The 13,754-nt window shown below is 40.0% G+C and overlaps 1 long non-coding RNA gene across 3 annotated transcripts; it reads left to right on the forward strand.

Moving 5' to 3' along the window:
• The first annotated feature begins 2,095 nt into the window (after positions 1-2,095).
• On the forward strand, positions 2,096-6,582 carry LOC141372677 (uncharacterized). Of its 3 annotated transcripts, none has more exons than XR_012378086.1 (4): positions 2,096-2,665; positions 5,596-5,750; positions 6,098-6,192; positions 6,371-6,582. It is a non-coding gene; the product is annotated as an uncharacterized lncRNA (long non-coding RNA). The 3 variants fall into 3 exon arrangements; XR_012378087.1 differs by having other exon boundaries at positions 5,600-5,750; positions 6,354-6,582; XR_012378085.1 differs by having other exon boundaries at positions 5,600-5,750.
• Positions 6,583-13,754: the final 7,172 nt, after the last annotated feature.

Here is a 13,754-nt window from a genome sequence, read left to right on the forward strand (position 1 = left end):
GTGGTGCAGCTGGTTAAGCGTCTGAATCTTGGTTTCAGCTCAGGTTGTGATCTCAGGGTCATGAGATCGAGCCCTGGGTTTGGCTCCTTGCTCGGTGCAGAGCCTGCTTGGATTTCTCTCCCTCTCCCTCTGCCCCTCCTGCTCGTGCTCTCTCCATCTCTCTCTCTAAAATAAATAAATAAATCTTAAAAAAAAAGAGCAGGATGCAAACAGTATTGATGGCATATTACCTTATATACACGTAAAATTGTGTGTGTGTGTGTGCATGTGTATAAAAAGAAAGGTATCTGGAAGGTTGTTAATATTCTAACTCTGGGTGGTGGGTTTTAGGTGATTATTATTTTTTTGTATAGTTTTTTAAGAGTGCTTGGTTTTCTTTTGTTATTATGAAATATGCCATACATTTGAAAGAGGACATATGTACAGTTTAAAGAAGAATAATATAATGAATACCTACAGTCCAGCTAAAAAATAGGACGTAACTTTATCCTGGCCTTCCTTGTGCCCCTGCCTCTTTCATGGAGGCAATGACTTGCCTGAATTTTGCATTTTGAACTAATCATTTCTTTGCTTTTCTGTATGGGTTTGCCACCTGTAAATGTATCCATAAGCCATATATATAGTTTATTTTCATTGCTTTGAACTTTAAATACATGGAGCCACACTGGATATATTCCTCTGTAACTTCTTCTTTTTCTTTTTTAGACTTATTATGTTTTTGAGATTTATCCGTGTTGATGTGTGCCATTGATTTTTTTTTCTTTGAGAGGGGATAATAGCAACACAAAAAGTCAATTCCGTTAGAGTCATTTTGAAAAGAAAAATCTCGTATTGATCTTTTAGAAATCTATGTGGCTGAAGGAGTGCTGAATTATCATGCTCCTGTGAACTGAAAATTGTTTTTTTTACCGTTCTTCTATGTCTATCTGTAGATGGTGTGATTTCAGGGATCCCCGGCTGTACATCACAACAGAGAAATACCTCCCAAATTGTGTCATTTACCATCTGACATGAATGAGTATAGCCAGTAATCGCCTTTAGGACCTGGGAAGTAATGAGCAGGTGTTGAGGGGCAGAGGAAAGGAATAGTTCTAGATCTTGAGATGTTTAGATGATGGGCTTCAGTGGGACATTTAAATGAGGCCCCCTGGCATCGCACCGGCAACTGAGAACACAGTGAGGGATAATACCAGGTGTGTGAGCTACAGAGAAGGGAGGTGGAAAGGCAAACTTTTACCTCGTTATAACGTTGCCCATGTGTAGTGACAAGCACTTTTTGAGTACCTAGTGTGTAAGGCTCCGTGCCAGGCATTTTCAATTCAAAATATAGGTAAGACCCAGTCTGTGCTTTTTTTTTTTCCATTTTTTTAATTTAAATTCAATTAGCCAACATAGAGTAGTGTTTCAGACGTAGTGTTCAATAATGTAGCATTCAATAATTCACCAGTTGCATACAACACCCAGTGCTCATCACATCACATGCCCTCCTTAATGCCCCTCACCCAGTTACCCCAACCCCCACCCACTTCCCTCCAGCAACTGCTCAGTTTGTTTCCTAGAGTTAAGAGTTTCTCATGGTTTTTCTTCCTCTCTGATGACCCCAATTCAGTTGTCCCTCCCTTCCTCTATGATCCCCTGCACTTTCTTATATTCCACATATGAGTGAAACCATATGATAATTGTCTTTCTCCTGACTGACTGATTTTCTCAGCATAACACCCTCTGGTTCCCTCCACGTGGATGTAAATTGTAGGTATTCATCCTTTCTGATGGCTGAGTATTTAAAGAATTGTCTTTAAAACAGCAACAATCTTTGTGCCCTGTCCCAGAGAGCACAAAAGAATCGACTGACTGCCTCGGGGGCATCAATGAGGAGGCCATGCTGTGCTGAGACTCAAAGGAAGACAAGTCTGGTGGGCAAGGAAGGAGAGTCATTCCTAACTGAGGAAGGGCATTTACAGAGGGTAGGGATATGGGGACGCCGACTCCAGGAAACTGCTAGTACATATGGCTGGAGTAGAGGGTCCATCCTCCACCACTAATGTGATGGTTCTAGAATCTGGCCGCATCACCCACCTGACTGAAACCACTCTCTGCTTCTCTAACACTAAGCCTTGCATGGCACATGATATTTGCCCCTGGGCTCAGTCCTCCTCTCCCACCTTTTCCGTTTCTGCATCACAGGTTCCTCATCTACAAAAACAGGGAAGTACATCAGGTTACCTAAACTCAGCTCTGCTTCTTTCTACGGAAAGCCTGACAGCAACCACCACTTGCTAACTGGAGAATGAGTATTTCGTCTGAGAAAGAGAAGATTTCTCTTCATTGCTGCAGTTGAATAATAGAATTCCAGAAACACCCAGGTTCCAGTGAATGTAGATGATCTGCCCATGAAAGTCCAAGTCCAGGGGTATATGAGAACACCAAGTAATCGCTTACCAAATATTTGAGTACCTACTCTGAGCGAGACACTATATGGCCATTTTTCCATGTGCTCTACTGAAGAATCACAGAAAGGAGAAATTCCCATCCCTCTCCCACCGCCAGCTTCCCAAATCAACCTTCCTATAATTTGTCTCTGCTGCATAGGAAATCCATACAAAGCTCATCAGCCCTGTAACTAACCAGAGCAGGTGGTGACGAAGTAAAGTAATCATGAGCACAGGTGGGTTGAACTATAGATGTTGGAGTCTTCACTTTCCTCCAGAAACCAATAGTTTCTTTTTCCTCTCCAGTTTTTCCTTTTATGGCCAGGTTTATTGTTATCAACCTAGAATTTCTGATACTCCAGAGAAAATCCTATGAGATGTTGCATGTGACTCTCAGACCCCGTTCTCTTGAACACCCCCAAAGCCTCTCTTGGATCCCTCACAAAGGGAAGGCTACTGAATTGCAGCAAGCTTTGTGTTTTAAGCTATCTATCTTCCTGTTTGTTTCCAGGTCTCCTCTAGGACGGATACATTCAGGGGAATAAATAGGAACGTCTCTATTGTTACCATCTTGGTCCGAGCCATCGTACATCTCACCTAGTTACTGTAGTATTTTTCTAACTGGTTTGCCCACTTCTATCCTTGACTCTCCTTCAGTCTACTCTCAACACAGCAGGTGGAATGATCTATTAAAACGTCATTATATATGTGACATCCCAGCTTCCTTTCTGTTTCTCCAACACAGCTGTTTCTCCAGGCACCCTCTCACCTCAGGGCATTTGCACTTGCCGTCCTTGCCCTCTGCCTGGTCCACTCTTCCCCCATAGCTGGCTCACTCCCTCACTGCCACCAGGTCCATACTCGAATATTACATTCTTGATGAGGATTTCCCTGGCTGGCTGCTTTATATGAAATTATAATTCCCAGGCCCTCTGTTTCCTACTTTCCTTCCTCTCTTTATTTTTCTTTATAATACTCCTTGTCATCTAATACATTATGTATTTTACATTTTTCCTTTGCCTATTCTGTGTCTCTCTCCACTAGAATATAAGCTCTGCAAACTTTTTGTCTGTTTTCACATTACTGTATTCCTTGTCACATAGTATGTTGTGTGTGTGTGTGTGTGTGTGTGTGTGTGTGTATAATAAATGAATGAGTGTGTAAAAATAAAGGATTACGGCTACTTCTATTACTTTTCTTAGACTACTTTAGTTCCTCTCTAGAATTTAGTTAGAACCACACTGGGTTTCACTTGAGAGAAAACAGTTACACATGGTCTTTTCTTTTTATGTCCCACAACATTCACTATTTGAATTTTGTCTTCTCCCAGCTGAAGAGTGTAATATATTGAGGGCAAGGTTAGTCATTTCTGACTGTTCTCACATTTTGGAAAAGAGTCATTTGTGTTAGAAAGTGAAAAATTTTTAAGTTTTCAAGAAATATTTTTTCTTTTTTTTTTTAAGAATTGATTAATTTGAGAGAGAGAGCTTCAGCCCAAGAGGGGGGAGGGGCAGAGGGAGAGGGAGAAGCAGGTTTCCCCCTGAGCAGGGAGCCCGACATGGGGTTCAATTCCAGGACCCTGAGATCATGACCTGAGCCGAAGGCAGACGTTTAACCTTTTGAGCCACCCAGGTGCCTCAAGAAATATTCTCTTTGAGGAAATGGCTCAGAAATAGCATTTGTTTGTTTGTTTGTTTATTTAAAATAGCTTTTAAGTATAGCTTTGTGTGATCTACACATTCAATGAAAAGACACCTTTCTTTGAGCAGCAAGACTTATTGTTAGGTTAAGGCAACTTTTGCAGTTGAGGTGGGCGATCACATTTCTATCCCAATTCTTCGTCTTGAACTTCAGATATTTGAGAGAACATTTGGGTCAGGTGGTCAACAAGTGCATAGATTCCCTTTTTCTTCTTTAACTTAAGTCAGGGGGTAAGAAGAGAGTTTTCTTTGCAGAAAGAAGATGAAGGGGGTTGTCAACAGATCTGTCCTGCCACTTGTTTTTACAAAGTTGTACTGGGACACAGCCACACCCACTTTCCTACGTGTTGTCTCTGGGTATCCTCTCTGCTGTCTGGCCCTGGACAGAACAGCCACAGATCCTTTGTGGATCCCTGATGTTAGAGCATAACCTATTCAAGCTGCGGAGGCCAGCCAAAAGGCAGGGAGCCATACAGAGGAGGATAAGACAAAAGTGTTAGACAAGCCACAGAATGCTACTTCGTTCTTAATTAATAGGTAATCACACATTTTCTCAGTTTGTGCAATTGCTCAGTCCTGTTACATTATTTATAAATATAAATTTTCTGAGTAAAACCACATATCCTCATTGATATATTGAAATCCAGAACTGCTTTCTGTTTTTATTTTTTTAAAGATTTTATTTATTTGTCAGAGAGAGAGAGAGAGAGAGAGAGCGAGAGCGCACAAACAGGGAAGGGGAAGGCAGAGCAGGCAGACAAAGCAGGCTCCCCGCTGAGCATAGAGCCCAATGCAGGACTCGATCCCAGGACTCTGGGATCATGACCTGAGCCAAAGGTGGACGTTTAGCCGACTGAGCCACCCAGGCGTCCCCAGAACAGCTTTTTAAAATTTTGGATTGTTTTTCAAGTAATAGGACTCTAAGGGCGCCTGAGTGACTCAATGGGTTAGGCATCTGCCTTCACTTCAGCTCAGGTCATGATCTCAGGGTCCTGGGATCAAGCCCCGGCATCCAGGCCCGTGTCGGGCTCTCTGCTCAACAGGGAGTCTGCTTCTCCCTCTACCTCTGTGCTCCCGTGCCCTCTCTCACTCTCTCAGATAAATAAAATCTTTAAGAAAAAGTAATAGTGACTCTTGCCCCTAATTTGCAATTCTTTTACAGCTTTTTTTTTAGATCAAATGTTATTCTGTAAGCAACATAGCTTTTTATAACACAAATTGCACTCTATCTGTTTTATATGTGTCTCTTAACATATGACTGAAATTTGTTGTATGTAAGTTAACCCTATTGCAGTGATTAGTCTTAATGAAATTATCTCTTTAAACATTAACTACTTCACAATGGAATATTAGGTAGCATTAATACTGTAGTTAATTTGGTCACTCAGGTTATATAAAAAAAAGACTTAGTTTTTGGATTTTCTTGATCTGCATTTAATATTGTATTTTATTTCTGATACATCAAGATAGATTGTATTGAAATGCCACTGAGACGTGTGATAAATATCAAAATTAAGAACTGCGTTTAACATTCGAGAAGCTTTCAGAATGTGTATTTGCATTTGGGAATCTTCAGGAAGGCTCTACTTGGAAGATCTAATCATCTGTTTAAATGAATGAGGTTGGTATAATAGAGACTAGGTGTCAAATCAAGCCTTCCAATATTTGTTGGGAAATAAGACATGTGACATTTTTAGCACTAAATACAACTCTAGTGGTCTGAAAACACTAGGTGTCTCTGCAAACATATTATAATCAGATTAACTTAGGCACTGTGGCAAAGAGTAGACTTCTGTCTTAAATATACAGCCATTAAATCAGAAATAGTTCATCTGGCATTGCATAGTTGCCATAAATTCTATCTTTCAGTCCAAAAGCAATAATAAAAACAAATCTATTTATGGAGATTTCTGTGTGCCAGGCACTGTTCTATTGCCTCCCAGGAATTATATCACTTGTTTTTCACAGCAACCTTCTTCTGTCTGCTTTGCTGATGAAGAAACTGAGGTTTAAGTAACTTCTCAAGAACACAGAGAGGATGTGAGGATGCTTGACCGACCCAGGTAATCTGTCCAATCCTGAAGTCTGGCTCTTAACGTCTGCAATGTAGCACTGCTCTAGGGAGGTGTAATCTAGATTATAGATTATGGAGAAAGACTTAAATAGATCCTCTTTTCTTATGTTTTATGTCCTGTGACTTGGTTAAAAATACTGTTCTTTCCAGGGCGCCTGGTGGCTCAGTCAGCTAGGCGTCTTGACTTCGGCTCAGGTCCTGATCTCAGGGTCCTGGCACTGAGCCCCTCCGGTCAAGCCCCGCCTGGAGCCCCGAGCTCAGTGTGGAGCCTGCTTGTCCCTCTCCCTCTGCCCACTCCCCTCTCTCTCAAATAAGTAAAATCTTAAAAAAAACACTGTTCTTTCCTATCCTCTATTATTTTCTGCACCCTTCAACCCTGTGTCCCTTACATTTACATACTTTATCGCCTTTTAGAGGAGAGTCTTATAAGTGAAATTAAAAATCATGTCCTCAAAACATTATGGTTGTCTTTGCCTTATTTATCCTTTCCCTGGTTTCTTAAATATGATGCTGTAAATCCTACCTATCATCCTTGCCTCAAAAGGTGCTTTCGCATTAAAAAAAAGAAAAACAGAGCCGTTCCAGGGTTGTTCCAGACAGCTGTATTATGTTGAGATGACTTAGGTCTGGAAGGTGTTCATTCTCCTGGACATTTCTGGAAACAAATATTTTAGCTTGATTTATGGTGCTGAAATAATTATTGTTATTTTACGGATTCCACATACTTCCATTGGAAGAACATTTGGAAAGCATCTTCCAATTGTCTAGGCACCATTCCCTGCCCCGAATTATTTCAATTTAATTAAACCATGTGGTATTTTGTGTCCATAAATAATGCTTGTAAACAGACTTGAAGGTGAAAAGTACAATTTAGCAGGACATGTTACTGATATGAGGCCATCAGCCCGGATATGTCAAGTAATCTACAAGCACATTCTTTGTACACTTTTATGTAGAGCCAATTATTATGGTATCTAGACACCATCTGGATCACACCCTCTCTCTTCATGATCATGTGAAAATTTAGGACTTTTGGGGAGGAACCTATGTTGTCTCATGCTGACTTTTTTTTTAAGATTTTTTTTTATTTATTTATTCATGAGAGAGAGAGAGAGAGAGAGAGAGAGAGAGAGAGGCAGAGGGAGAAGCAGGCTCCCAAGGAGCAGGGAGCCTGATGTGGGACTCGATCCCAGGACCCCGGGATCATGACCTGAGCCAAAGGCAGACGCTTAACCATCTGAGCCACCCAGGCGCCTGTGCTGACTTTTTTTTTTTTTTTTAAGATTTATTTATTTATCTGAAAGAGGGAGCTCAGGCACACAGAGGGAGAGGGAGAGGGAAAGGGAGGGGGAGGGGGAAAGGGAGAGGGAGAGGGAGTGGGAGAGGGAGAAGCAGGCTCCCAAAGAGCGGGGAGCCTGATGCGGGGCTTGATTCCAGCACCCTGGCATCATGACCTGAGCCAAGGAGATGCTTAGCTAACAGAGCCACTCAGGCGCCCCTCATGCTGACTTCTTTCTCCCTCTCCCAGCTTCTAGATTTTGTCTGCTGAATGAGCAGACAATTATTATGTAGCATCTAGAAGTTGAAGAGTGTAGTCTCATTGCCTGTTCAATGTACATCTGACTAAAATTTCCACTTCTGCCTTTGGAAGGATAAGGAGGAAAGGAGGAGAAGTTTTGGGCAAGCAGTTAATAGATTCAGCAAAGCTTGCTTAATTACTTCAATAATCAATGAATTATTATTGACTAATAGTCTACCTTGTTCCAGAGAAGACTTGAGGATATACATGCATATATAAAATAAGATTAAACATATGCATGAATAGAAAGTCAAGACCAGAGGAAATATAATGTGAAGGTCAAAGCTCGGGAGAATTAGAATAGAACCATTCACACCCATGTGAGTAAAGCCAAGTTCAATTTGGCTCTGAACTTCCTGTGACTATATGGAAAGGGAAACATAATTGATAAAGTCTAAATTTAAATCACTGAAAAGAAACTATGCCAATATTGCAGTGCTTTTTTCTCCATTATTTTGAACATCAAAGTCACGTGAGACAGAACTTTGATCAGTCCCGTCTTGCTGTGTTGGTCATTGTTAGGGAAGTGGATTGATTCTTTCCTGCTACAGATCATAACTAAATGTATTATTGCACTACCTCAAATATCACCTAGAAGAAACAAATTTCTCTCACAATGCTTTTTTTATTTATTATTATTGTTTTTTACAATGTAGTGAATTTAAAGCCGGGGCTATAATTAACTCACTTGGCAGAATCTGGCTTATTCATTCTTAGTTCAGTTATAAGGACCTACTCCAGTTGCCGTGTAGAACTACCTAGAAATAGTCATATCTTTCTCTGTGTTTCCCCCTGTGTATTCTTGTTTCTGGGCCTCTATTCAGTCTGGGGTCTCTGCCTCAAATATGCCTGTTAGAAATTGCAAAGGGTATGATATTTTACCCTGCTTGCAAGCTAGCAAGTTAACTGCCATAGTTTCACGACTCCGCAAATAGCAGTAGCCAGGGCATGAGCTTGGTGGGTTGCATTACAGGACAGGAACCCTGACCTTAAAGAACCTGAATATTTTAATCTTTATGGGCAATAAGAATGCCTGCTCCTTTGCCCTGGAGAAAGACATTCTCTCTATCTTCCAAGGTGGTTAGCTAGAGACTCTTAATCTCAGGAAACAAACTGAGGCTTGCTGGAGTGGTGGAAGGTGGGAGGGATGGGGTGGCTGGGTGATGGACATTGGGGAGGGTATGTACTATGGTGAGCACTGTGAATTGTGTAAGACTGATGAATCACAGACCTGTACCCCTGTAACAAATAATACATTATATGTTAATAAAAAATTAAAAATACAAACATCCTTGAAAAGATAGTTTGGAACAATGACAGTGCATCTACTTGCAAGAAATGCAGAAATGTGATGGACCCATGAAGAATGGTTTCTCAACACTACTTCACTCTTTTATATCTTCTTAAATACCATCCATCCCGGAAAAATCATTTTAAGGGCTATCTTATTTCAGCCTTCTTGGTTCCTACATCTTAGTGAAATGTTACCTCTCAGAACTCTCTGGGAACTTCCATTATAATTATGATACCTACCAGGATTTTAAAATTAATTTTCTAACATATACTTCCTTGTTTCTAGTGGTTTCATGTAAATCAACAGTTTTTTTCTTTCCTTAGGGAGGTTCTAAGGCCCTTGAGGGCAGGAACTACTTTTTGAAGCTTATTTGGTACCCACTATAGTACTCAATATTAGAGATGGTATTAGAGAATGTGTAGGAGGAATATGAGAAAAGGCCACAGTTAGAAAGGTCCATGGTAATAAGATGATAAATAATTGTCCATAATCTGCCATCTGTCATGCTTTAGTGACCAAAGAAACAGAATTCCTAACTAAGAATCTGAAAGTTTTTATGATTTCATAGCCATAGCATGTCAGGATTCTACAGCCAACTCTTGGCTTGATTTTACTGGAGTATTAATCTTGGTGTGTTACTGAATTGTGTTGATTTATCTCTAATTCAACATAAGGAATGGCAGGGACACTCAAGAGACAAGTCTGGCTCTGTTTTTATCCAAAAGCTTCTTGGGTAAACAGGGCCATACAGTGTGCAGAAGACAGGTGGTGGGAGGTAGAAGGGAAAATTCTGACATGGCATAATCCATGTAGATACTAATTAATAAGGAGTAAGTCCATATTTATGGAAAACTAACTGGATATCTGCACTGAGCTTGGCAGCCTCGCTTCTGGCACAGAAGTAGAGAATGAGACAGCATGTATATTTGAAATAATTTGTCAACCTAAGTAAATAGTTTTCTTTTTTTTTCCTGCATAACTCTCTCTTTCAAAAAAAAAAGCCAAAAAACCACCCAACAAAATATGTTTTAAAATGGAAATAAAAGGCTCCTCGACAGAGCATGATTTTGTAGATGTGTGAGAAGCCTTATAGTCCAGTGCAAAGCATAGACTTTGAGCCTGGGTTAAAATAAGGACCGTACTACTTATTCACTAAGTGAGTCAGGTTATATTACAAGTGTTTGCTGAGTTATCTTATCACTGGCACATACATTTGGACCCTGGAATGATCCTTTTCATGATTACTAAATAATTGACACATAACAATGATTCAAGGATGGAAAAGTGGGGAGATGATTAAAGAAGAATTAAGAGTTAATTAATTAATTAATTAAGAATTAAGGCCAGGGTTAGGCAGGCGGGGTGGTGGGGATGAATGAGTACAACACAGCGTATCTTTAGGGCAATGAAATATTCTTCATGGTAAATTTTGGTGGATACATGAAATTACACATTTATTCAAACCCATGTATACCGCCAAGAGTAAATCCTAATGTAAACTATGGACTCTATGGGTGTGAATCCTAATGTAAACTCTGGGTGATTATGATGTGTCAATGTGGGCTCATCAGTTGTAGCAAATGAAGCACTGTGGGGGGGATGTTGATAATGGGGGCCTGCATGTATGTGTGTGGGGGAGGGTAGATGGGAGATCTCTGTACCTTCTGTTGAGTTTTGCCTAGAACCTAAAACTGCTCTAAAAATAGTCTATTGAAAAAAAGATCTCTTAGAGTCATCCCTAAGCAACAAATAACCAAAGGGACCTGGGAAGGTTTTAACTATGAGTGAGGGTACCCACCAGGTCTCAGGACAGGAGGGAACAAAGATGACTGCTCTTTGGTGGGTTGTCCTGATTAGTGATGGGTTAAATTGAGAATTTCAATCTCCAGAGCCATTGAAAAAATTTTTAAATTTTGGAACCTTATCAATCTTTGTAAATTTCCCATGCTAAAATAGACAACTTACAAAATTACTTGTGATGTACTTTAGAGGCTTTGTCTGAGTTTCATCTTGGCTTTCCACATTTTTTGCTTGCTTTTTAGACATTCCCATTATAAGGTATAAAATAGAAATTATAATGTAGGGAGCAATAGTTTCTTTGTCAAATTGAAATAAGGTAATTGGTAGCTTTCCAAGATAGTCTGAAGGGGGTAAGTTACATTTATGTGATCTAAATCCATTGGTTAAATGCACCGGGATTAACATCTGTTAAAAGAATTGTGCTTGGCATGCAGGTGTTTCAATATTTGCATTTCGTATGTGTTTCAGAAACAGCCTCTGAGAAAAACATTTATGTAACAATCTGGTGGTTTTATTGTTTAAATCTGTCAGGACAGTCATTTTGTTACTCGGACTTTGTGACCCTCTTGCAAGCTGTAAACTATTTAACGAAGTGAATATATTGAGAAAGATGACAGAGTTTCAGACTTTGGGGGGAAAGAGTATTATATGAGAAGAATCGGCTTCCCCCCTGGAGACTGTGCCTAATATGTGAACAGCAAAAACAATTACATTGGTGATTTCAGGAAGTCCAATAAATTCCATTGCACAGTCCTACTTTTGAAATATTACATCACTCCGCAAAAGCTTAGGCTCATATATTAGCTGAAATGAACTAATCATGAATTAATTACCATTGGTTCAGTTTTGCGAATGGAGTGCGGAGGTAAAGCTCTGGTTTCCCTGCGGCCAGTGCCTCGGGGTTTAATGATGCCCACACTTCAGTCTCCCTGTGCCCGGGTGTGTGTGGGGGGGCACTCGGCAGCTACTCATTTCAGCAGTCCTGCCGATCACCTCTCATTGCGGTGATGGACTTAATCATTCTGTAATCCACATGGTTAAAATAAGTTGTGCTCTGGTCGTTTGTTTTGTAGGCGAAGTGGGGGAAATAAATGCAGCGTTTCTCTAGAGATTTGTGGGTTAAACTCAGAGAAATAGAAATAGAGGAATCAATTGGTTTCACACACTGCCAGATTATACCTCAAGCACATTAAAACTGGGTAAAAGTTGAATTGCAAGTGATTTCAGCTTTATAAACTCCACACATGGCTATGATAGCACACGATGGCTCACTTCGGCTTAACTACTTTTTAAGTGCTTTCAATGTCTTTAGGGTACATGAGTATCCAGTGCGACACAGTGTTTTGTGTATAAATAGCCACTAGTTTTGAATGTTAATATCTGCCCCCTGGCTTGTTCTTACATAATTTCTTTGCTTTTTACCTTCTAGATCCTAGTTCAGGGTTGTTTCAGGCCAGTTTGGAAATTCACCAAGGAAGTTTCAATTGGTGTAGATTTCAGATACATTATTGCTTCAGGTAATTGTCTCCAAGAGCCACTGGGTAGGGTGTATGTGTCTTTAGAATTTTGTTTCATAGCTTCTGGAAGAGTCAGCACTTCGCCAGGGCTAGAACAGCCATCTACTGTATTATCTTCACTTAATAACAATACTTCTCCCACTTGCTGTGGCCAGTCCCATAAATTCTACCTTATTCATATCTCTCCTTTGATAGTTTCCGGATTTGGGATTGTACGGACCAGCAAAATCTCCAGAAAGTTCTGGGGGGAACCTGTGTTGATGGTCAAGGTTTGATTTTGTCAATTATGGACAAGAAACAAATACTTTTATCATTTAATAAATGAGAGTACATTTTAACACCAAAAGTTAAGAAAGGTCTACTGTATGAATGAAGAACAGTGCTTTAAATTTCATCAATTTAATTTATGCAGAAGTCAATTCATTATCTTATTTTTTTCATTTGGGTGACAACTTTGTCATGGACTGACATCCAGCAGAAGAATGTAGAGAATTATTGAAAAATTTTCCCAAATTGCTTTGGGTTGCCTGTGGCTCAGTTGGAAGAGCATGCAACTCTTGATTTGGGGGTCATGAGTTTGAGCCTCTGTTGGGTGTAGAGATTACTTAAATAAATGAGTAAATAAAAACTTTTTAAAAAGTTAAAAAAATAAAATAAAAATGGCTTTGGCTTAGAATCAGGAGACCTGGGTTAGGGGTGAGACACAATTCCGTTTTAGCTATTGGATTCTCTCTGAGCTTCTCCAGTGGGACAAGGGGATGATAACCCTAGTCTGGCTTTTCTCACAGGTTATTATGAAATTCATGTGGAATAATGTGTGCAAAAGTGTGTTTGAGCCATAAAACACAATGAAAATAAGGTGGTTTTAATGTAAATTTATGCAAGATTATGATGAGGTTCTAGAATCCTTCAATTGGGCTTAGCCTCAGGAATCATCTGAACAATCACTTCACAGCCTTTTCATTTTCAGTGGCAACACAAGCCATTTCTGGTCTCTCACATGGGTAAAGTATATAATTTTTTAATTGAACTGGTTTAGATACTGTCCTGTAGCGTCTGCTTACTGGTACATGTTTCTTGAAGAAAGAAATGCTGTTCTTTCTCCTCTGTGATGGCACTTGAGAAAAGTAAAGGGATTTAATTCCTGAGATTTTATTATTTTTTCCCAGGCCAAATATCTCTAATTTCTTTCATCATTTCTTGTATGGAAAGATCCCAAGTCTCGTTGTCATCCCGTCTTGCTTCTCCCGTCTCTCAGTGGAACTAAAGATGGACCATTGTATTGCATGTGCACTGTAGTGAGCAGAGAGAGAGGTAAGGTATCAAACTCCCTATTTAACACATTGCACGGCTAGCAATGA

Source organism: Callorhinus ursinus, unplaced genomic scaffold (assembly GCF_003265705.2).
Source record: "Callorhinus ursinus isolate GAN/ISIS: 27379988/994484 unplaced genomic scaffold, GSC_fseal_2.0 scaffold4, whole genome shotgun sequence".
NCBI classification, from domain to species: domain Eukaryota; kingdom Metazoa; phylum Chordata; class Mammalia; order Carnivora; family Otariidae; genus Callorhinus; species Callorhinus ursinus.